A 26,394-nucleotide genomic window follows, 5' to 3' on the forward strand; every position below is an offset into this window, starting at 1 on the left:
AGCATGTATGGAACGGATATGAACTCTGCGCCGGAGATTGTTTGGTCATCTACATGTATTTATGTATATTAAGAATGTGTTTAAATCGGTATTATTTGTGTGTCCATTATAATAATCAGATGGACACAGTGTCGTGACACTCTGATCTGTAACAGTGTTGTATTCAATAAAATATAGATTCTAAATATAAACATTTAAGAATATAATGGATTATATAGTTATCAAAGGTACCAGGATTATAATTTAATACGCCAGACGCGCGTTTCGTCTACATAAGACTCATCAGTGACGCTCAGATCAAAACAATTAAAAAGCCAAACAAATACAAAGTTGAAGAGCATTGAGGACCCAAAATTCCAAAAAGTTGTGCCAAATACGGCCAAGGTTATCTACTCCTGGGCGTAAGAAAATCTTAAGATTTTCGAAAAATTCAAAGTTTAGTAAACAGAAAATTTATAAAAATGACAATATAATTGATATTCATGTCAACACCGAAGTGCTGACTACTGGGCTGGTGATACCCTCGGGGACGAAACGTCCACCAGCAGTGGCATCGACCCAGTGGTGTAAATAGTTATCAAAGGTACCAGGATTATAATTTAATACGCCAGACGCGCGTTTCGTCTACATAAGACTCATCAGTGACGCTCAGATCAAAACAATTAAAAAGCCAAACAAATACAAAGTTGAAGAGCATTGAGGACAGAAAATTCCAAAAAGTTGTGCCAAATACGGCTAAGGTAATCTACTCCTGGGCGTAAGAAAATCTTTAGATTTTCGAAAAATTCAAAGGTTAGTAAACAGAAAATTTATAAAAATGACAATATAATTGATATTCATGTCAACACCGAAGTGCTGACTACTGGGCTGGTGATACCCTCGGGGACGAAACGTCCACCAGCAGTGGCATCGACCCAGTGGTATAGCCGTCCTTTGATCATGTAATTATCAAACAAATAATATTTTTTTTATTGTTTTTTATGAACGTGAAAACCAAAAAGGCAAGGTTTTGGCTTTTGAATTCACCCTTCTTTTCCAAAAATCTCTTTCTAAATTTATTGCCAATTTAATTATGTTTGTGCAGATTTTGTTAAAATTATGCAAATATAAACAAACCTTTTGTTTTAACTACGTGAAATGCGTCTATTTAAATAGAACAACAACCTAATTGTACACTGGAGATATTATTTCACTGGGGTAACTCTTACAATGACGTCGTTTGTACTAGCACAAAACTAAACCCAAAGCGAAATATATAATGACCCAAAGTTTGAGCCTAATTCCCCAGTGGAATCTTTATCTCTTGTTATATTATGTTTAAATAATAATTCGCGTCAATAATAAAAACAAGAAAAATTTCCAAGGCTCTATTTATGACCGAAATATAAAATATAATTGTCATCGCCAAAAATATTTTGAAACTCACTCTAAGTGACATTTAGTCAATAAAACCAAGTTAGTTACTGCCAAAAGGCATAAAAAGGACTAAGCAAGTAAGTAAGTTACTGCAAGGATCAACTTATTATCTGATAAGCATGTATGAAATTGAAACATCTTCTGTAGTAACTCAATTTTATTTTATTGACCTGTCTCAGAAGTGATAATCCTCCTTTCAACATTAGTTTCGTGAAAAACGTATTGTTCATAAACTGAGGTTAATCGCCTTTACTGAAGGTCACCAAACAGTATACCGTTTATAGATCCGTGTATAATATGCAATTTTATTTGAATAGGTTTATAGCAAACGTTGGACAGTTTTCAAGTGCATTCGATTCCTGGAAGAATATTATATAGTAGATCACAAAATAAATATAACTATTATCTTTGATAATATTTATTGTTCAGCTCGTACACTCAGTAGTTCAGCTCACAAAAGTAATATCATACGACTCTCATACAGGTGAGAGATTTAGCTAGCCTAATTACGAGGTACAATCCAACATGAATTACGTTAGGAAATGTCTGTACCATGACAGTTGTTTTCCATTCGATTAATACGTTTGAGCTTTTGATTTTGCCATTTGATGAGGGACTTTCAGTTTTGTGTTTTTTAAAATTTGATAGATGCTTTTTGTGTTTTTTGTACATGTTTGTTTGTCTTGAGATTATGACACAGTGATGGCTGCTGTAACCATAGTTTGAAAATTTTACATATTATGTCTATTTTGTTCAAGCATCGTTGTAAAAATAACGGAATTTGATGCGACAGTCATAAAAGTGAGAGGTTTAGTGCTATAAAACCAGGTTTAATCCACCATTTTCTACATTAAGAATTGCTGTACCAAGTCAGGGATATGACAGTTGTTGTCCATTCGTTTGAGGTGTTTTATCCTTTCATTTTGCAATTTCATTAGGGACTTTCCGTTTTGAATTTTCCTGGGAGTTCAGTATTTTGTGGATTTTACTTTTTCTTTTGAGTTCGGTACTTTAGTTTTTTTTAATATTTTACAATCGTCGTAAAACAGCTTCAAATTTAATAAGAAAAATGAGTAAACATTATTTCATTCATTTTTTTATTTCGGAATACTTAACACATCCTGCTTATCTAAGACACTAAGATAATAATGTGATCGACACAGTATTCTCGGTTATTTTATCTGTTGCAGTGTCATATATGGTAACAGTAGAGAAAAAATAAATACATATAAAGTTATGTTAAAGTTAGCGTTCCTATATTTCGTTGTAATTTAAAAACACAATTTTAAAGATTTTATAAACAAAAAATTAAAATTAAAAAAGACAAAATTTTCATTTAGAAGTTTACTTAATCAAAAAAGATTTTTTTTTGTATTTTCAATTCATGGATTCATCCTATTTGTGCCCGTTGTGTGAAACAATATGCAAATATAAACAAACCTTTTATATAACCAACGTGAAAAATGTCTATTTAAATAGAAAAAAATTGTATTGAATATTGGAGATTCTATTTCACTGGGGCCACCCTTACAACTAAGCCATTTATAAAGCTAATACTTGCAATGATTTAAATACTTACCTTGATACCAAAGCGACGATTATACTTTATAATGGCCCAAAGTATGGGCCTAAGTCCCCAGTGGGAAATTTATCTCCGTTACTTTTTAATGCTAAAAATCTGAATGTACCCGTATGAAAACTGAAAATTCAAGACAATATTTTATGTTATGTATTGTATTAAGATGACGTGCGTTCAGTATGTAAAATTAATCGTATTCCCATTTCATTAAATACAATACACTCATAACGACATTTCAGTGGTACAAAGTTGTATTTGCCTTAAAGTTTTGAAATGAAGAACATTATAAACATGATAAATTACAAGTATTTTGTTACTATTTTAATATATGTGTGGGTGAATTGAAAAAAAACCCACTGACTGCAAGTGTTACTTAATAATTGATTATTTTGCATGAATGAACGAAGTTCCGTACACAACATTTAACGGTACTTATTTTATAGTACAAGAGGATGTTGATTTCGACAACTTGTGTCTCTTCAGGTGATGCTCGAGGTCGAAATACTTGAAATTACACAACCGATTACAAACGTTGAAAATCTGTAGAAAAAAAAACATTCTAAAGACCCCAAAATAAATGCATACCCGAATTTTGGTTTGCATATTATTTAATAAATGTAGACGTTCTCTTAGTTTATGCGTTTGTATTTTGTAAAATAAAGGCCACACACATCCAATACATGTATTTTTGAAATCATTTTCTGAGCCTAATGACGTATTCGTTAACTTGATATAGCTAACATCACTTTACATGTTGTTTTACTTAATAAGTCAATATTGGTGAATGCGACATATTGGATTTTTGAATATCAAGATAAGTCATTTGCAAGTAGTATATGCAAAAATACAGAATACTAATAATGAAGAGGTACTAGTATGTTTTTTTTTATTTAGGTTAGAGTTCAGGTTTTGTGGATATACTGCTTGCCAAACATGTCCCGCATGCTTTATCAATTGGCGGTAGGAATAAAGAAATAGCATACAAACATCGGATACGAATAATCATCGTGCAATCCATATAAAACACATTCTGTTTCAACTTGTCAATATTCTGATTTGTCAAATCTCAAGGGTTGAACTTAGTAGATATGTTATTCATTATATTATACCATTTAATATTCAACATCGTTTGCAATGTGCATCATTTCATTTCCTTTTTATTTTAAACGTATTAAAACGTCAACCGTGGCAAAGAAATATTTGCATAAATACTTTATAAGTATTGTTAACTTACAACATATGAAGAAAAAAAAACATTGTATTGTTATTATTATTTCATTTTGAGTGACTGACTGAATTCAGTCACTCGATTTCATCTTTATATCAAAGAATTCAATCAGTATATTTGAAGGTAACATAAATCTTATTTGTACATGTTCTTCTTAAATAAAGCCCAAACTGTAAATTCGGAAACAGAATTCGGATTTCAGATAATTCAGATTAAATACAAACAACATATAACAGAAACAGCTAAATGAAATTAACTCTGTATCCTGTTCATTATTTTCACAAACTGTTGACTGAATTCAGTCACACAACATTTGAAAGAAGCTACAAGAAATTGAACTAAATAAGAGTGTTTCATAAGACTTAAATTACACCAAGTGAGATTACATAGTATTAACATCTATAAAACAGATGACTGAATTCAGTCAACACAAATTCAGTAAATATTAGTTGAAAATAGACCAATTCTGCAAAAGTAAAAAATAGAATGACTGAATTCAGTTACAATATTAGGTTTACACAGTTATATTCAATAGAGCAATAAATTCACATAGTTAGTTTACAGGTCGATGTTTGTGAGTTGGTCAGTTTAAAGCTTAACACTAACGATAAGTACATAAGATGTACTAGCTTTTGCATGATGATTATTTTTCCTCCCCCAGTCATGTGATTCATCGACTTTTAAACTTTTGCAAAGGGTCGATTTTTAATTAAAAATTAAATACACAAAAAGAGTTTTAAAAGCAGCATTGTCTAGCGTTTTCATCAATTTTGGGATTTTTCAAGACTTTTTTTGTATATATCAGAACACTGATAAAAATGGGTAATTAGTTATTTTTAAGTATTGTAATTTAAATTTCAACATTTGTATTATACATATCTGTCAACATTGCACCCAGGTGATTCAATCTGTATTAAATTTTCCATTTCAGTTTTGTTACTAATTCTTGATTTCAAAATTAAATGAAATTTTGAAAGCTTTTGTATTTAAATGATACTGGACTATCTAAATGCTTATTCGTATGGTGTGCTATTACACCACTGTCCCAGGCTAGGAGAGGATTGAGCGCTCACAAACTTGTCTCCTCCAGATTCTCAATGTACCTATCCAAAGTCAGGAGCCTGTCGTTCAGTGGTTGTTGTTGGTTCATTTCTGCCATTCATTTCTTCGTAAATTGTAATACTTTAGGCCGTTATCTTTTTCAATTGAATTGTAACATATTTATTTATGTCGGGGCCTTTTATAGATGAATAAACGGTATGGCTGTTTCTTATAATGTTGAAGGTCGTATGGTTGCCTTTAATTGCTTGCATTCACCTCATCTGAAAATTCGTGGATAACGGTCTCATTGGTAATCATACCAAAGAGATCCAAACTTTCCAAAAACTTTCATTTTTTATAGTATTTATAATTTCATGAAAATGAGGAAAGTAATGATGTTTCATTTAGAAGAAATTACTTCACCTGCACGTAATATACTGATATATTTAATATTATTTATCTATAAAAATGGTAATATCTCACTGAGTAGAAGCAACCTTATAGAAGAACAGATGATGAATTTCTTCTAGTTTTTAAATTAATAAAAATGGTTTTTCATTGTTTAAAGAACAACAAAATCAAGCTCAATAAACTGCTGAATAAGTTACATTGGTCAGAACACAATTTGCACGTTCACCAACAAACAAAAAGTACATAAAACATTGAAAGCCAGAATATAACATATGAAAATCAAATGTGACAATGTTTAAAATTGAGTGTGGCACACTAGAAGCATCAAGAAGTCTTCTTTTCTCACTTAAAAATATGCTAAGATTTGATAAAAACATGGCAAAAATAGGAAAATAAAATGAATTTGAAATCGAGTTCAATATTTTATTTTGATGTCTTGATTAAATTTTCTTTTAAGGGAAACCCCTTTTTAAACAAAAAGCAGTTAATAACTGCATGAACCACACTTGAGACTTACGTGTTCATATTTAAATAATACTTGCAGTTCATCAAATTATTTAAAGTTTATAAAAAAATAAAAAGTTGAAAATACACAAAATCAGAAATTGTCTCATTGCAATGAATCCTTGTGCTAATAATTTATGTGTCATTTTGAAAGTTCTTCTTTCAAACTATCCCATATTAATTTCTGGCATTTTAATTTTTTTTTTTAGCACAATCCTACTTGAAAAAGACAAAAAGGTGTTCAGTTGTTGTTTTGTCAAGATTTCGGAATCAATGCACCACAGTCTGCTACTCCTGTCCAAAATCTATCACACCATTCGAAACATACGTGTGTTGCTGTCACTTTTGCTAATTTTCTATTTACGGTAAATTCTCTTGACTGTCTGGTCTGGATTCCAAATCCATCGAACTGCTTAAAGATTATGTTGGTACTCATAGATAGTAAAGTCTAAAAGAGAAAATAATTTATGCTAAAGACCTATTTCAGAAAAGATCATTTAAATAGTGAGAATAATACCATAATATGATTCTTTGTAAATGCATTTTTGTCGAGCCTACGACTTTTGTCGAAAAAGCGAGACATAGCGATCATACATTCAGTCGTTGCCGTACACAGATATTCTTATATTAAAACTATATCTTATAAAGTATATAAGATACCTTTATAAACTATATGAGATATCGCATATAATATAGGGTTATTGCATGAATATTCTGGAATATTGTTCTTAGTAGAATTTTATATTGCACAAGCTTGCGAGTGCAATATATGTTCTACGAGGGACAATATTTCCCAATATTCATGCAATAACCCTTTTATTGTATAGCAACATTATAAGTTATATGGTTCGCTATTGACCACATACGGATCCATAGAGGGTTAACTAATTAGTAAAATCCATAGGGGGTGATGCCGGAGGCCTAGTCCCCTATGAATTTCATTCACCCTCTACGGATCCGTAGATGGTCAGTAGTTAACCGTATAATGAATTTATTGGACGCTGGACTTTTTCTGCGGCGTTTTGTTGAAAAATAAACAATGAAATACAACAACATTAAAATAGATGACGTCGCCATTAACGCATCATGAACCCCATATGAAACTTACTTACCCCATACGCCTCATAGGGGGTCACCACGTGCGTTTAACCAATCACACGGCGTTTAACCAATCACAACGTGATAATTCATCTGCGGTCCAAAAAAGGCTCTCTAGTAAGTTTTACTTTCCTGTACATTATTGCTGTAACAGTTTATCTCTATCTATAATAATATTCAAGATAATAACCAGAAACGGCAAAATTTCCTTAAGATTACCAATTCAGGGGCAGCAACCTAACAACGAGTCGCCCTTTTCATCTCAAAATTTTAGGGCAGATAGATCTTCACCTGGTTAAATTTTTTATCCCATGTCAGATTTGCTTTGGTTTTAGAAATATATGAGTCAAAAACTGCATTTTACCCCTATGTTATATTTTTAGCCATGGTAGCCATCTTGGTTAGTTGACCAGGTCACCGAACACATTTTTTAAACAAGATACCCCAATGATGATTGTAGCAAAGTTTGGTTTAATTTGGCCCAGTAGTTTCAGAGGAGAAGATTTTTGTAAAAGTTAACAGACGACGACGACGGACGACGGACTCAAAGTGATGAGAAAATCTCACTTGCCCCTGTGGGCCATGTGAGCTAAAAAGGTGCACTCGATTTTCTCTTTTCGATACAATTGTTAAACCATTTTTTGGAATTTTTTCTCGAGTCACATAATGGAAAGGCAGACACGAAAATTACTGAACTAATAGATTGATATGTTCTCCGTCCGTGGTAATTTAAAAAAAAAATGGAGGTTATGCATTTTCTATATCCAACTTGATAGATTACTATGTCGTCGACTTGATATCGAATTGTTCTGCAGCATTGGGTCTGCATTAATATGTAGATAAATTGAAAACTTATGCAAATGGTGTTTTTAAAAGAAGAAAATTGTCGTTGTGTTTTTTTCTATATTAATTTTTAAAAATTGTGTTACTATAGTAAACATTGCAGTAAGCATTTATCGCCTTCTCTAACACAGAGCTTCGATTTTAACTGGGTTTCCGCCTGGTATGATATATATAAAGCTACAATAAAATTTGATCATTTAAGTAATTCCGGTGACTATTAGCAGTGACACCTGGAAGTTATAAAGTAAAGTTTGCAAATAAAATTTTGTAACCTCACCTTTTTCTTTCATATTCTGTATTTGAGGGTCGCTGTTGATATTTTGAATTCACTGCACTCAGGCCACCAGAACTCAAGTTGAGTTATTCTTTTTCTTTGGTGATTCGTCTGTTTTAATACAAATTACACAGTTTTAAACAGTGTTTCATAAAAAGTGAAAACAGTGCATACAACAAGTAATTGTATATATTTTTTTCTTTAAAAATGTATTGAAAAAACAGGATTTTCACACATATTTGACTTTGCCAATATGCAATCATACCACATCTTCTAATTTCATATTTTGACCATATCTAAGCATATAAAGCAGGTATTGTCTATTTTTACCGTTTATATGTTTTTAAATGAAAATTAAAGAAGAAAAAAAAATCGTAAGACTGCATCACATTATTTTTAATAAGCTTTCCAAAAACGAATCGACCCTATATGAGATAGAATGTTATAACAACACATATACAATTCAAAATATAAAGAGCTAGCAAAATATCTTAACATTGAAAATTTATATTATTTAAGTTGCTTTGAAGTACACATAACCAATAAGGATAGGCAGTGGAAATATATAAAGTTATAAGTACTAATTCACCCACAATTATGCTAATTATATCTGTACTCATCATATTGACCACTTCTCATTTGAGCATCATAGAGATATAAAATTGCACAAAAAAACTGGCACATAAATGGCAGTAAGCTTTAGAAATTATCACATTTTAACTAAGTACAAGTATGGTTACCGACTGGATCGAGCCTTATTTTGGTAAATAAATTACTTAACCATGTTAACAAATATGTTCTTATAGTTTTGACTGAAATCTTAATACAAATGCAAATAACATGTTTCCGCAGATAGATACACTTATATATATAACATTCCAAACTGTTTTAATGTAATCTTTATTGCAAAAAAAAAGATTACATTAATAACTGCTAGACATTAATTAAAATTGGCACTTATTGTACTAAGTTATCATGCTAAGTAAATGTAAAGTTTAATAAGAAATATCCTTTTTGAATGTTAAATAGGCCTCAGACACTTTATTCGTGGCTATCATGGCTATGGATTTAGGAAAAAAAAAAATGTTTTTGATTCTGAGAAAAAACGCTTGTGTTTCACCCTCAGCTGCCACTATATGTACTGCTAAAATTGAAAGAAAAGAATTGTTTTCGACTTGTCGTGTCGGTGAAAGAAATAGATTGTTTTTCCCCGCAGACAAAAAAAAAAAAGTTTGTCCAGAAAAAAAATCCATAGACCACCCCCTCCAGAAAATCAAATGGTTGCTGCCTAATCATATTAAATCATATTTTAATTATCAACACAATTTGGTTATTTTTTCTCTTCATCTTTTCTATGGATTAAAGTGTCTCCATTGTTTATTTTCATTGTTTTATGTAAACTGTATATTATGTATAATGTTTTAAGCCATTGGCCTATATGCATGGCCGTAAAGTGCTTTTCAATAAAGTAATTAAAAAGTATATCTTACCAGAACTCTCGTAGGTATACACGTTAGCTTCAGACTCTTCTTCCTTTAAAACGAAATCCCATCAGTCTCATTTTCTTTTTCTAAGGGACTCCATCTTTCTCTTCCTTTGACTAAAGTACACAACAGAATGACCTCGTTTCACTTTACAGTACTGCGTGTATTACAAAACACGCGACATAATCCATCACTGGCCACACAATAATCCCAAATTATTATTGTACCGCGAAAGTTCTACTGATGTAAGAATAAACATGATAACGGTTAACATACGGTGTATTCAATATAATACTTCCTTCCGAGAATTGGGTCAATCAAAGAGGTAACATTAGAAGGATATAACACCCAATTAACATCTCTAGCAATAAAATATGATATGAAAAAGAAAAGAAAAGAACCAGCATGTGTATTACCCACTGGATATAACCATTATGAACATACGGTGGTCTTTATTTTCGAAATATTATACGTTTCAATATGTTAATGTTGAAAGTAAAAATGTATATTGTAAACGTAAATTAATAATATCATGATATTAACTAGTTTTCACTTTAAACTACAAGGTATTATGTAACGTAACCTCAACTTTTGGGAGTGGTTTAATAACATCAACAGATGGAAAAATCTTTACTTGAAAAAAAGTCTATATTGAAAGCTCGGGAGGGGGGCTTAAGATTTTTGGTAGGGGTGAGCAGCTGATACATCAAGTACCAAACCTTTTGATTATTAGAAATATATACCTTGTCATATATCAACGAACAAAAAAAAAACTTTTGAGATATTTGGATATTTTTCATCTTCTGGTACATGGGAATTTATAATTTGTTTTGGGGTCCCGCTTATCTTCACGTACTTGTTTAGAAGCAAAGCAGTTGCAATAATCTCAATTAATTTAATAAATTCGTCACATCTTAAACACTTTCCTCTATTTGCCCCTTTTTATATCTTTCATTAAAAAAAAAATTTTAATTTCAAAAAACATTATATAAGATGTTTGTTCAGATATTATAGTAACACTCCCGAGAGAAACACTTTCACTGAGTTTTTATATTAATGAAAAACTGATCAAAAGTTACATTTTGTACATTGCCGTTCCATCTCATAGCTGACACTACGAAATTTCTTTAAATAATTGTTATCATGTTTCATGTAAACAAACCTTTGAATGTTTATTAGGTGCAAATGTCAAAATGATGAGATTTATAGCATCTGTATCTAGCATTAGCGGAAATACCACATAGGTCTAATAGAGTTTAACATGTTTAAAATTAATGTTTAAATGGTTTGACAAATAGTTGATGCATTTACGACTGTGGTTTAACCGCATCACAAAAAAATAAGGACATCTGATTAGTTTCAGATACTTATGATATAATCAAGCAAGTAAAAATATCAATCTATTGATATATTTAATCTGAATTTAATTTCTCACCCTTTTCATATACCATGCCGATGGAGCATGAAAAGGTGACATATTCCAGGGGATCATCCCTACCACTAATTACATAGACAGTGACCCCCCTCCGACATTGAAAGTAAGGTCGGGTTTGATGGTTTTCATTGGTGTCTGGGAAAAAAATAATTAATATATCCCTATATATATATATATATACACTCTGAGACACGTACCTGTAATAGTTTGGACTGAAATCGTGACAAAACCGCATAAAAGTTTTACATATACGTATAGAATTGTTAAATTTGTATTATGCATGAGAGGAGGGTGTGTGGGTTATACCCCCGTCACACTTGGTCACGGTCGCACTATAATCTCAAATGCAAATTTTGACGATCGTAGTGCAATCGTGTAGATCAAAGTAAAGTCGTGGTATATGTTTGTGGTGATCATGAAGTCTTTTTGATCGTGCTAAGCGAGGACCAACTTCGAACATGTTCCAAACAATCGTGATGCAGTCGTGGCGAAATGAGGGCGCGGTAGAAATAATAGGGAGAGCGTAGTTAGGTCGTGGTAAGATCATAACAATAATCGTACTATCGTAGCGAGAGCGTAGCAAAAGCACGATTATTGTCGAAGAGACTGCGCTACGATTTCACAGCGACTATGTTACGACCTTACTACGACCATCATGATATCATTGCGACCCAACCACGATTCTACTTCGACTGTTCCACGTTCATACCACGCTGTTCAAGCTTATAGTACGATTATAGTACGCTCATGCCATCCTCATCACGCTCTTCTTGCGAACGGACTACGTTCATATTACGACCCACTGTCGTTCACTAAAAACATCATCATCACTGTGATTAAACGGCTGTGGGTAACTTAAGTTACCCACAGCCCAAGATGGAGCCGCCTTCCTTCACACTATAACTAACTGGTGGGATGTATAAATACCGAGCCGCGTCAAAGAGTATTCATCAAAATACACATAGAAAGAAACAGAGGTGAAGGTAAACCGCAAACATATAATTAAACTCAAAACATTAAAGAGTATGGAAAAACCTTGGTCTGACAATCGAAAAACGTCAATAAGACGCACATCAGTAAATAAAAGTTCAAACCATAACCAGGATGGAGTACCACAAACCCCACATAAAACTTCTGTGGTGTAAGTATGATGCGTTAATAAAATCACATTTGGTGGTGAATGAGTAGTATAAACGGCCGCGAAGGTTACAAATATGATGTTAATTGTCTTCTAATTGTTGAAATTATAATTCTTAAAATTTTAAATCAAAAGTTACCCACATCTAAAAATAAAGTTACGGACAGTCTGCTTAGTTTCGATCAAAAAGTTACGGACATCTTATGCATTTTTTAAAGTTGACCTTGCACTTTAGTGAACTCTATATTAACAAATTTATGGTAATTGTTAGTCATTTCTTTATTCAATAATCCTATAAATATTTACATTATGCATGAAAAACGTCGCAAAAGGTACATTTTGTATGAATTAAATATCAACGAGTTTAGAGTCCGCCAACTTAAGTTACCCACAGCCGTTTAAGCACAGTGATCATTTAATTTTAACGGACCAGCAATTAATTAATATAGGTTGGATTGGTCAGTCAATCTGTCTACTGGATCATGCAGGAATAGACCAGAGGTCATCATATGCCTCTACTTATATTCCTACTACCACGCCCATGAGTCCTTGTAGATTATGATGGCATTACTGTTTCCGAGAAATCTACGTATAAATAAATAAAAGAAGGAATACAACAGTAGTTGTATGGTACATGCTATTGACGTTATTGCTGAGAGCGTAGTAGGAATGCAGCATGAACGTGCATGGTACACAAACGTGTAGGTCAAGCTATACATAGTCATGTGAAGTTTCAAAACAAATTCGCATTGCAATTCCTGAGGTATGAAATTGTCTTACTCGATTGACCATTCAGCCTTTCAAATAGTCAGAAAAGTACTCCCTCTAATGTACTGGTATATATGTAACATGTGACTCCTTTATCTCCTGTTTGATATTCTAAATACATATTCCTGCACATTTGTATTTGCACTTTCTGCACGTGCTGCAAGTGCACAAATATATGCTTATACTATCGATTCTTTGTGAAATCTATGCACTAAATACCTTTTATTTGACAATAGAATATTGGTGACAACTACGTGGAGGGTGGCATAAAATGCTTACAGCGATAGCGGCAATCGACAGCAATCTTCATGAATGTCATGACAGACCACACTCGGAGCCTTGGGCATAATTTTACTCCACACACCGGTATTCTATACCTGCGCAGGTTTTTGTGTACAATAGAAATCGTTAAATTCACCCGCAGTAGTTTTATAGGACCACAGGATGATGCTCAACATCTTAATTTATTGCCATCAGTCAACGAAGTGTGGAATTAGATTTCATTCAGGATTTTTTCAATTTAAGAAAAAAAGATAGCGCAAGTCGTTCTCCTCTCGTTACCCTTTTAGACGTCAGAAACTTGAAGCTACATGTAGACCAACAGCAGAAAGAATATTATGCAAACAATTAACTTGTGATTATCGTTTGGGATTCGGTATACGCGGAACAATTTTTTATAACCGCTTTAAAACTTTCAAAGTAAATATATACGTGCCTAGAGAAACACCCTAAACAAAAACCCCGTGTGTACAGGTTGAGCGGATTTAGTAGAGATTGCTTGATTGTCATATGTATTTCATCCAGTGACAAGTATTTCATGCATTTTCAGGTTTTCATGACGAGGTTCATCTTGTGTTTTACACTATTGTCACAGTTTAAGTAGATGATGGACTTGCAAACATGATTTACCCAAGCCTATTACAAGTATGTTCTTGTGATCCAAAAGGCTGACTGGGGAATTGTTATGGGCACTTTGGTATTTTTCCGACCGGAGGTAAACCCTCTCCGAAGTGGTACATCTGTTGAGCTGTGTGGGATGTAAACGCTACCACGTCCAGTCAGAATGGGAATATAAGATGCAATGTCTCTAAAGAGAGAGCACCACTCTCTCTACACTTTACGAACCCTTGCAAAAACTCTACGAGAGGTCCGTAAATCGTCTGCTGCAAGGCATTATTTTTGTCCTTTTCCAATATACTTGATTTTATCCAGTGCCAGTCCAAACTTCCGTGACATTACTCCGGACGGCCTCCTCTCAAAACCAACCTGTAGTATTGGTACTTTGTGTTCATCATGGACATTCATGAACTATTTGCAAGTGAACGTTAAGCAAACAACAATCATGCATTATCAATACGCGTGTCATTAACTCATGGGGCTCCAGAAAATTTTCAGGGCAGTTTCACCAGTACCAACTTTGAACCGTTTCATTGTTTATTGATAACTATTATAAAGACATGCATGAAAGACGCAACAACGCAAATATATAAGCTTATGTAGATGATTGATGCTTTGTCCAACTGTATCATTTATACCGACGACGCCATGTGTAACTGGGGTATAAAAATATGGTCCCCTTGGTTTTCTTCCGAGACAGTACAACCTGTGCTGAAATTGGGTGTTCGTTTGGCTATGATGAATGTCTTAATTAGCCAACACGTTCGTTTAGATTTGTGACATTCACTCCGATGACCCGCATTGATAGTGCCCTGCCATTTGCATGTTAAAAGAATTCGAATCACTACAACAACTCTTTGTGGACCCAATAAGTGGCACTTTTAAGGGCCAGTCAATCCCCCTACCACCACTATCTCATCCCGATCAAATTCGATCATATGACGTTTAAACTGTATTTGTTGGCAATTATTAAAGTACTTGTATACTTTATTAACCATAGGACGCTAGGAAAACATCAATCATTCTAACTACACGTGCATGATTTAATCCATTTCTTATGTCTATCCTATTTCTTAATTTGAGTATAAATATGAAGGAACGTGCATGGGCTTAATATTTTAACGCTTTTATATTCTTATATATATGCTGACAATTTACAAATGGCAAATGTTAAGAAAATCAAAAAGTTTTTGTGTTTCTAAATACTGATAGATACTGACATTGGTAACAGAATTTTGCATTTCACCAGAAATACTACATATTCCACACTTTTTTTTTTCGAATGATCGTTCAATCGGACTAAACCATTCCGGGGATCGAAAAATCAAGACCACTGAGTTTGTCGGGTTCTCGATATCCATCTCCTAGAGAACACTTCCAGATCGTTGGTTCTTCAGATAATTTTTGTGTGTGTGGTTTTTTTTTCATGAAGATAAGACGGTATAAAACACATAAGTCAATATTTGAATGAAATTCATATCGATGGGTATAGACTTTTTAAAAGATGCTTATAATATACAGAACGACAAATCCGTTAGATTTCGGCACACAGTAAAAAGAGCAAAGCCCATACCACAAAGTCAGCTACATGTATTCAAGTACCCGAAATGACAACTGTAAGTCAATTCAAAAGAGAAAACTAATGGCCTAATTTTATGCAAAAAAAAAACCGAACGAAAAACAAATATACATATCCACTGAATTACACGCTCCTGACTTTGGACACGCAGGCACATACATAATTTGACAATGTTGAACATGTTAGCGGGCAACCAACCCTCCCCGAACCTGCATGGGACAGTGGTGCAACAGTACATTGAGTGTGACTATTTGTTGTAAAGTGGACGTTTTAAAAAAAATGCTAAGTGCAAAATACCCTCAAGAGTGTTTCAACAATACAACAGATATTATAGGTTGATGTAATGGTTGTAAATTAATTTTGTAAACCAGAATATTAGTTAACATCATATCAAATAGACATAGGAAGATATGGTGTGAGTGCCAATGAGACAATTCTCCATCCAAATAACAATCTTAAAAAGTAAACCATTATAGGTCAATGAACGACCTTCAACACGGAGCCTTGGTTCACAACGAAAAACAAACTATAAAGGGCCAAAAAATTACTTGTGTAAAACAATTGAAACGGGAAAACCAACGTTCAAAGCATACTTTAACACATGCAAAATTCATTGAAAACTTGCATCAACGAAGCGTAGTATAAAAAAAGTGTAATGACGAAGAACCGTACACAGAATGAAAATAAAGACACTTTAAAACGTGTATTTTATGTTTTTTTAGATACCATTTTAACTCACGATCTTTATAAGTATGGTACTTTTGAACAATGAAATTTTCAAAAATGTATGTTTTAAAAACTATGAGACACGATAAACAGAAGGTTTTTAATTAGTATAAAAATACCCAGCCTGCTTTAATCAGTGGCATTGTTTTTTTAATGTTTGCCTATAAAATGTCACATATTTGAAAACCGTTGTACTAGTTTATTTGATTTTGATATACAATCAAAATCTTTGTTTTCAAGTTACTATTGAAAGTCTCTCTTGAATAAAAGTATATTTTTTTTATATAAATTTACTTGTATTATTGGCGCAAATAAAAAGTTTTATTTTGGCGCAAATGAAATCTTAAGGTTGTGTCGTAAATGAAAGATTATTTTGGGGCAAATAAAATGCGAATAGGCGCAAAAGTAAAGCAACGCTTAAAATAAAACACATTTGTTTTCATTATTTATGATTTTTATCAAGTGAAACAGGCTGGGTTAATTATCCAAGGCTGAACTCTCGATGAATCAAGGCACTGCAATTTTAATCTGAACTAGTTTACGACCACACCAATTGCAACAATACCAAAGATCAGATGTATTGATAACAAAATCTTACAGGGATTCCTCAGTTTAACTGTTTAAAAATAGAAAGTAATATAGATAAAACATTTCCGAAAAGATACCTTTCCTATATCTGTATTATGAATATTCTTTGTACAGTGCACCATACTATATGTATTTGTCACGTTTTGTAGATTTTAAAATAATATTTTTTTTTAACATTAATATAAAAAAAATAAAGATGTGATGTGATTGCCTATGAGAAAGCCAGCAATTGAAATTTATTATATAAAGAACCTTCAACAACGAAGAAAACAGAAACCGTACTGTAAGGAATAAAATGGTTGACTTGTCGTCTGTTTATGTGGTTCATAATTGTTTCTCTTTTCTCGTTTTTTATATAAATTTAACAGTGGCGGATCCAGAATTTTTCATGAGTGGGGGCCCACTGACTGACCTAAGAGGGGGCCCGCTCCAGTCACGCTTCAGTGATTCCCTATATAAGCAACCATTTTTTCCCAAAAAAGGGGGGAGCGGGCCCCCTGGGCCCCCTCCTAAATCCGCCTCTGGATTAGACCGTTGGTTTTCCCCTTTGAATGGTTAAATACACTAGTACTTTTTTTTAGTATAACAGTCCTATAGCATTAATTGTTATATACCCTTTTATTAATGTAAATTTAAAAGCGTTAGCATTTCTCTACAAGTCTTTCCCTTTAAGCATTAACGTCGGATTTAGGGAGCAGGGGACCGGGGTCCTCCCTTATTGAGCTTCGAAATTAATATATGTATTAATACATATACTTTTTTACAAGTATCACTTCCAATGTTGGCTTTACACGCCCAACCTCCCTTTTCCAAAAATATTAGATCAGCACGATCTAAGCATGGCTTTCACTGAATGATAGAAGGTTAAGAAAGACCAATATATGCATCCCGCTAACATGTTTAACCCCGCCACATTATTAATGTATGTGTCTGTCCCAAGTCATGAGCCTGTAATTCAGTGGTTGTCGTTTGTTTATGTGTTACTTATTTGTTTTCGTCCATTTTTTTACATAAACAAGGCCGTTAGTTTTCTCGTTTGAATTGTTTTACATTGTCTTATCGGGGCCTTTTATAGCTGACTATGCGGTATGAGCTTTGCTCATTATTGAAGGCCGATCGGTGACCTAAAGTTGTTAATGTTTGTGTCATTTTGGTCTTTTGTGGATAGTTGTCTCATTGGCAATGATACCACATCTTCTTTTTCATATAGTAAAAAATGTCAGGAAAAACTAACCGTAATCAATTCCAATATATAAAATTATAATTCGTCTAAATAACACCCCAACAATTTAAGACCTGCAAAGCGAATGCAAATTTTTATTCTTCCCTGGCTGGGATTCGAACTGACATGCTAAAGAGATATCGTGGTACCAAATCTCCTTGCGCTAGACCACTCGAGCACTTAGGCTCGACAAAAATCAAGCTTTTGGTTGCCGAGTGTTACCTTTTCTCGTCTGTTTTTATCTAGCGTCGTAACAAAAAACATGAGCCCTCGTGAAATATGAATATTCTAATCTTTGTTGAACAAATCTCTACCTGAGGCATGGGAAATATATGTATAATATATAAGGCATGAATATGGAATATCAAAAATCAGCTGAATTATCTATCGTAGAGGATCTTGCAAATTAATGTAGGATGCAGTCACATAAATAATTATATTGTTATATAAGCTACGTCTGAGCCAGTGACAACTCTACGACAACTCGACTCTATTATATATAGTATTTTTTCTATGACAAATATACAGGTAGTGGTCCGTTGGTTAGTGTCAGAATTTTTTAAACGATTTTATACAATACTACAAAAAAGCATATAATATCTGATCGTTTGAGATGTCGAGGGAAAATATATTCTTTTTTGATAACTCTATCGCATTGTTATTTCCCTCTTTCACTATTTATCAAAATATATGTTGTATATGCATTTACTGCAGTAGTCAAAGTATTCATGACGACAAACGCATCAAACACTGGTGTGATTAACTTGGAAGGTAGATAACTATTGAACCGGTTTACCCACTGTTAAAAAAATAGACTGATCTTCTTCTAACTAGTTAAATTTTAGATTCTATTTCAAACAAGACGGCACACACAGGTCGAGGTCAGGTGAACTCTGACAGACATCGGCGGAGGACATTTTAGCGCATTGAAAGGAAATTTGAGAGAGAAAAATCGGACGTGTTAGCGCCAAAGTAGAACCCATTTTAGCGCCTGGTTTTTAACCCATTTTAGCGAAAAATTATAGAATATATGATGTCTTTCAGATACAGCACTAAAAGTCTTGCTCTAGCCTGGAATTTATATCCTAGAGAACGTACATAATAGGCTCCGGATATACCCCATGTACAAAATTGTTGAATTGCATTAGGAACTGTTCTTTCTCTTTATCTTGTCTAGATTAATGTGGTGCATATAAATTGTCTATACTTCGTATTTTTATATATGCTATTCCTTGCAATTCGATAAAAGTATATTAAAAAAAGTATATAGCTGGATGATAACTATAAAGTTGCTCATTATAATGTCATGGGACGACTCAGATCCATTATTAATTCGCTTTGAATTACACTCAACTTCTGGCCAAAGCTTAAAGCGAGTATTATTTAATCAGGTAAGTAAGTTTTCGCTAAAATGAACTATCGAAAATACAGGTGAACGGATTAATCCCGCGCTAAAATGGGCTCTATTGTCTCCTTGTAGTTCAATTTTTTTTTCGCTAATATGTCCTGCGCCCACACCCACCCGACGGACATATAGACATTGTAAGGAAACCATATACCAATTATAATTCTTCTTTTTCTCATGATACCGTAAATGAGAAATGTACATGACAACTTTATTAAGTAGTTGCTGAACCATGATAAAATATGTCTAGGACAATGTATGGACACATGACAGATGACTTCGTAACATAATGTACCTGTTTACTAGATATGAAACATCCATGTCTTCTTCCTGCTAAATTATATATGTTTCATAAAAATAGTTTACCCCATTACCACCACCGCCGCCGAATACCAATTCCTATATCTCGAAAACTGCGAGAGAACAAATAATTAGATTAGAGGTTTCACTTGTTTGCATTGTTTTATATTTGTCGTATCGGGCCTTTTATGTAGCTAGGTGTGCAGTATATCTTTGCTTATTTTTGAAGGCCGTTGATATCATGAAAGTTGCTAAGGGAGCTACCGTTTGATTTTCATGGGGGGGGGGGGGGGGGGGCTAGGATGAAATTTGAATAAAAATAGGCAGGACAGGAGTTTTGAGTAAAAAAAAAGGCAGGATGGGACACTTGCAAAAAAAAAGTCAGGATAAACTAAAAAAAAAAAAGGACCGGATAGAGTGAAAAATAAAAAGGCAGGACAGAGATAACAACTAAAAATAAATGCAGGACAACATTTTTCATCCTGTGTTCAAATGTTCAATTCACCGATTGGATAGGTTTATTGTTTTTAAACATTATGGTGTATTTGTGTACATTAATAAGGAGCTTTATAAACAGGCAGACAATTGAAGCTTTGCTGTCCATACATTTTCACGTTCAGTCGTTTCAATTCCAAACAAACTTGTTCAATTTGCATTAATATTAAAATATGTCATTAGTGTATAGTATGCTTTACACTTGTAAAATATCTCCCTTTTTCCACTAAGGTCGCATCAAAATCCGTTAACCCCGACATCAGGATTCTCGCAATAAAAAAAAATATTCAAGTTAAAGAGCTGCGTATATCACTGCCTGATTATTTCTGTATCAAGATAAAGCCAAAAGTTCAGTCACGTGTATTCTTAAAGATAAAAATTGAATGTATGCAATTATAGGCAACCGGACAGCCTTCAACAATAACCAAACCATACCATATGGTCGGTTATATTAGTCCCCAACATGAAAGATGTAAAACAATTCAAAAGAAAAAAATAACGGCCTCATTTGTAACAAAACATGACAGACATAAACCTGACTTATAGGAAATGCACATTAAGAATGTGAGAGATTGAAAAAAATACACATCCAACGGCCTTCCAAATTTATCGGACAGTAATTGCATAAATAACAATTCATCGAAACTTTATCGGGACTACAGTACCGATCATGGTTATCAAGTTGTGAAATATGCATGTACATAGGAGAAAGGGGCTTAAGGAAAATCAAAGGGAAACATGACAATTTAGTACGAAAAATTGTCTATTTTGTCGGTTAGTGTAGTGAAATATTCAAATCTAGAAAAAGGACAGGTATTGCTGTCTGTATTGTATTTACTGTGCTCCTTGTCTTCTTAATTTATATATATCAGATACCACAGTATTATTTTATTCGGTTATGCTCGGGTTGTTACATGTATTGCTATTTTTTTCTCGGGTTATTTGTCATCGACATCGATCTCACATATTCTTTTATTCTTAAATATACCAAAGTACCGTAAAATAAACACTCCCCTCCCCAGACGCTTATAGCAAAATAACTTATTTAGTAAATTTGTAACTTGAATATCACATAATCCGAATAAAATAACTTGTTTAAGTGATCATGATTTCATAATGTATTTTCTATATTGATAAGGACCTATCTTAACTCAAAATCTAAGACCAAAAAAGAGGGATCCAGGGATTCGTACGAATCCCAGGCTTTGAAAACGAATAAGCTCATTTTAAGTCGACGTTCTGTTTGAACTGTGACTGTTAAATTTGAAAAGGAGTAGGTCCAGTAAGAGCCTTTTTTGGCCCCAAAATATAGCAGTTTTACAAAATTGATAAAATGTAAACTTTTAGTTATTTATTGAACAGTAGAGTGCTTCTGCTACATAAATATGGGCTATTTTTGAATATACAATGAACATATATCGGGTACTGGCACCTTAAAGTTGTGCTAAATTACTCGGAATTCTTCACAATTCCTACATTTTAGTTAAATTTTAGACGGTTTTCGTGTAAAACGAAAGTGTTCATCCATACTATTGAAATGGAAGTTGTATTTTATGATAATACATAACGTATATAAAGGTTGAGAATGAACACGGATGCGGCCACTTTCATTTTTGCCAAAAACCATCCAAAAGTGACATTTTTCGGCATATTTGGTTGATTTTTATACGACCGCAAAATTTGAAAAATTTTTCGTCGTATATTGCTATCACGTTGGCGTCGGCGTCGTCGTCGGCGTCGTCGTCGTCGGCGTCGTCGTCGTCGTCGTCGTCGTCCTGCGTCCGAATACTTTTAGTTTTCGCACTCTAACTTTAGTAAAAGTGAATGGAAATCTATGAAATTTTAACACAAGGTTTATGACCACAAAAGGAAGGTTGGTATTGATTTTGGGAGTTTTGGTCCCAACATTTTAGGAATAAGGGGCCAAAAAGGGCCCAAATAAGCATTTTCTTGGTTTTCGCACTATAACTTTAGTTTAAGTTAATAGAAATCTATGAAATTTTGACACAAGGTTTATGACCACAAAAGAACGGTTGGGATTGATTTTGGGAGTTTTGGTTTCAACAGTTTAGGAATTAGGGGCCAAAAAAGGGCCCAAATAAGCATTATTCTTGGTTTTCGCACAATAACTTTAGTTTAAGTAAATAGAAATCAATGAAATTTAAACACAATGTTAATGACTACAAAAGGAAGGTTGGTATTGATTTTGGGAGTTTAGGTCCCAACAGTTTAGGAATTAGGGGCCAAAAAGGGACCCAAATAAGCATTTTTCTTGGTTTTCGCACCATAACGTTAGTATAAGTAAATAGAAATCTATGAAATTTAAACACAAGGTTTATGACCATAAAAGGAAGGTTGGTATTGATTTTGGGAGTTTTGGTCCCAACAGAATAAGGGGCCCAAAGGGTCCAAAATTAAACTTTGTTTGATTTCATCAAAATTGAATAATTGGGGTTCTTTGATATGCCGAATCTAACTGTCATGACTGTGTATGTAGATTCTTAACTTTTGGTCCCGTTTTCAAATTGGTCTACATTAAGGTCCATAGGGTCCAAAATTAAACTTATTTTGATTTTGACAAAAAATGAATCAGTTAGGTTCTTTGATATGCTGAATCTAAAAATGTACTTAGATTCTTGATTATTGGCCCAGTTTTCAAGTTGGTCCAAATCGGGGTCCAAAATTAAACTTTGTTTGATTTCATCAAAAATTGAATAAATGGGGTTCTTTGATATACCAAATCTAACTGTGTATGTAGATTCTTCATTTTTGGTCCTGTTTTCAAATTGGTCTACACTAAAGTCCAAAGGGTCCAAAATTAAACTTAGTCTGATTTTAACAAAAATTGAAATCTTGGGGTTCTTTGATATGCTGAATCCAAAAATGTACTTAGATATTTATTATGGGCCCAGTTTTCAAGTTGGTCCAAATCAGGATCTAAAATTATTATATTAAGTATTGTGCAATAGCAAGTCTTTTCAATTGCACAGTATTGCACAATGGCAAGAAATATCTAATTGCACAATATTGTGAAATAGCAAATTTTTTTTTAATTAGAGTTATCTTTCTTTGTCCAGAATAGTAAGCAAGAAATATCTAATTGCAAAATATTGTGCAATAGCAAGATTTTTTTTTAATTGGAGTTATCTTTCTTTGTCCAGAATCAACTTAAATCTTTGTTATATACAATATACAATGTATATTCACTTTTTACTACCAACTGATAAATTAAAATAATCTTTACCATTCAGTGATAACAAGCAGTTTTTTGACATCTTAATATTTTATGATGTATTTAAATGAGTAGTTATTGTTGCAAACTCCATTAGAAATTTTAATTGAGATTAGTTTTGGAATAAGGGAAAGGGGGATGTGATTAAAAAAATTGGGTTCAATTTTTCTCATTTGAAATTTCATAAATAAAAAAGAAAATTTCTTCAAACATTTTTTTGAGAGGATTAATATTCAACAGCATAGTGAATTGCTCTAAGAGAAAACAAAAAATTTAAGTTCATTAGAACACATTCATTCTGTGTCAGAAACCTATGCTGTGTCAACTATTTAATCACAATCCAAATTTAGAGCTGAATCCAGCTTGAATGTTGTGTCCATACTTGCCCCAACCATTCAGGGTTCAACCTCTGCGGTCGTATAAAGCTACGCCCTGCGGAGCATCTGGTTCATATTTGAGCTTGAATCGGATCGTTTTAATGACTTAATCAGTTCAAATCTTTCACATAAACTAATTGATTCAAATGAAATAGACACTGAAGTGTTTAAAAAATGGTCAAAATCATTTGTCAGATGAACCTGAAATATGAGGCCAAAATCGGCCCTTACTCCTTTGTTGGAACAACGACTACAATGTATTAACGAGTAGATGTAACCCTCTTAGGAAATTCCTGGCTACGAACTTTGTTAAACAAAATGTGCGGATATAATTCCATTATTATAGATAATTACCATTAAACACGTATAATTTGACAAGACATAAATATAGAACGAAGTGGAAATTATCAATAGATCAATAGTTGCAATTTATATAAATGACTGAAATCTTCATTTTTGTTATTTAACCTCTTTATACGGCTGCAAAAAATGTATTATTCTATCATGATCATGAATATCATGATTTTTTTCATCATATGTGAAATAACCCCTATAGTTACCGAACCCAACTTGCTTTTAGAAATATGTTCACCATTGTCTCGTGGATCTGGCAATAAAATCTGTGTCGAGCCGAGGTCGGATGACTTTTGTTTAGATGCCGTTTAAGTAATTTATATACATACAAAAAAGAAGATGTAGTCATTGAGACAACTCTTCACAAGAGACCCAATGACACAAAAAAATATAGGTCACCGCACGGCCTTCAACAATGAAAACGCCCATACCGCATAGTCAGTTAGAAATCACAAATGTAAAATAATTCAAACCAGAATATAGCCGGTTACTGTACCGTGTTAGGTTATAACCTACATTCGGTTGTAGCTTTAGACTCCCGTTGAAGTGAGTATAGTACGCACTTGTTTCTGTCAATATTGCCCCTTAATCAATAAAACAATTCATGGTTACAGTTAAAACCAACATCAAGTCTTTATTCTTGATCTTTACATACATTTTCAATATATTAAAAAAAAACGAATAGATGGCTGATCGTAATTTTCTGGATTCACGGGAGCTCGTTCGAAAACTGAAAGATTTGCATACGATTTCAAGAAGAGTGCTTGTATACAGACTATAATACAAAGTCAGACAGCGGTAAACATAGAAGATGGAAAGACAAAAGGTAGGTAAAACTTTAAAACAAAAATTTTGGTTTAAGGAACCTCTTTGATCTTCAACACGTCGGTTGTCTCGTAATTCTTTTCGTGTGCGTGCTATATCATGCCTTAAAAAGTCGTAAAGGGCGGGGGGTGGGGGGGGGTTGATTTATAATTTACATGCAGTACATCGAATCAATAAAAAAAATATCAAATCATACCACATCTCTAGTCTAGTTCTACGGTCTACATCTTGAGTCCATTAAAGCATAAAGGGGAGGGACTTTTTTATGTTTTTCTTGGGGGGGGGGGTTATAATTTTACCTGTTTCTGATCTTATAAAAAACAGTTCATCGAATCAATAAAAACAAATTCAGTCCTACCACATCCCTTTTTTTTTTATTTATCTTGCCTAAATGATATGTGTATTTTTCTTCCTTTCAAGTCACCGATCTTAAAGCTTGCTTGGTACTCCATGCATTACTTAAAAAAATCATGGGTACAATTTCATCAAGATAAACTTTAATCTTTTTGTATAAAGAAGACAATGAACTGTTTTCCCTGATTCAGTTCCACAAACATGTATTTGCTTATTTTGTACACAACATTTAAGTTGTAAATTTATATCGGTTTACATAAAATTTTAAACAGGTTTTCTTATAAATGTAGAAGACTAGTAAATGTTTGCGTCATATAGATAAAGTATAGTCCAACCGTCAAATGAAATATTCAGGAAATGACAAAAGAGTAACATAAACACGGGTCCAACGTAAATTCTGCGGTAAACGCAGATCTTCAGAAGAATTGTTGTTGTGAGTCAAAGTATATGAGAGTGAAAGTAATTCAGCCAGAAACCCAACAGCACAAAACCAAAAAAGTCATCGCAAGCGATGTTGATATGGATACGATTTTCAACAAACAACACAATGAACAGAGTCCCAATAATGACAATACACAAGCGCAAGTTTAATTCACTAAAAGTGAAAAGAAAGTTGTGAATATGTTTATTGTATCTGCATGTCACTCAGTTTTTTCGCAGATGATAGCTCAATTTCGTTATATATAATATAAATGTCCTAAATTTGACATTTTCTGAACAATTTCTGAAGCGACATTTATGTGTTTGTCCTATCCAAGGAAACGACCTGAGATGCTTTGATTTTTTTTTGGGGGGAACAGGGGGGGGGGGGGGGAGAGTGG

At 33.3% G+C, this 26,394-nt stretch overlaps 1 long non-coding RNA gene across 1 annotated transcript; it reads right to left on the reverse strand.

Annotated features, from left to right (window-relative positions):
* Positions 1-5,716: 5,716 nt before the first annotated feature.
* Positions 5,717-10,224, reverse strand: LOC139489245 (uncharacterized). The gene is made up of 3 exons (XR_011656171.1): positions 9,885-10,224; positions 8,398-8,505; positions 5,717-6,627 (listed from the first exon to the last, which is right to left on the reverse strand). It is a non-coding gene; the product is annotated as an uncharacterized lncRNA (long non-coding RNA).
* Positions 10,225-26,394: the final 16,170 nt, after the last annotated feature.

This window comes from Mytilus edulis, chromosome 9, assembly GCF_963676685.1.
Source record: "Mytilus edulis chromosome 9, xbMytEdul2.2, whole genome shotgun sequence".
In the NCBI taxonomy this organism is placed as follows: Eukaryota; Metazoa; Mollusca; class Bivalvia; order Mytilida; family Mytilidae; genus Mytilus; species Mytilus edulis.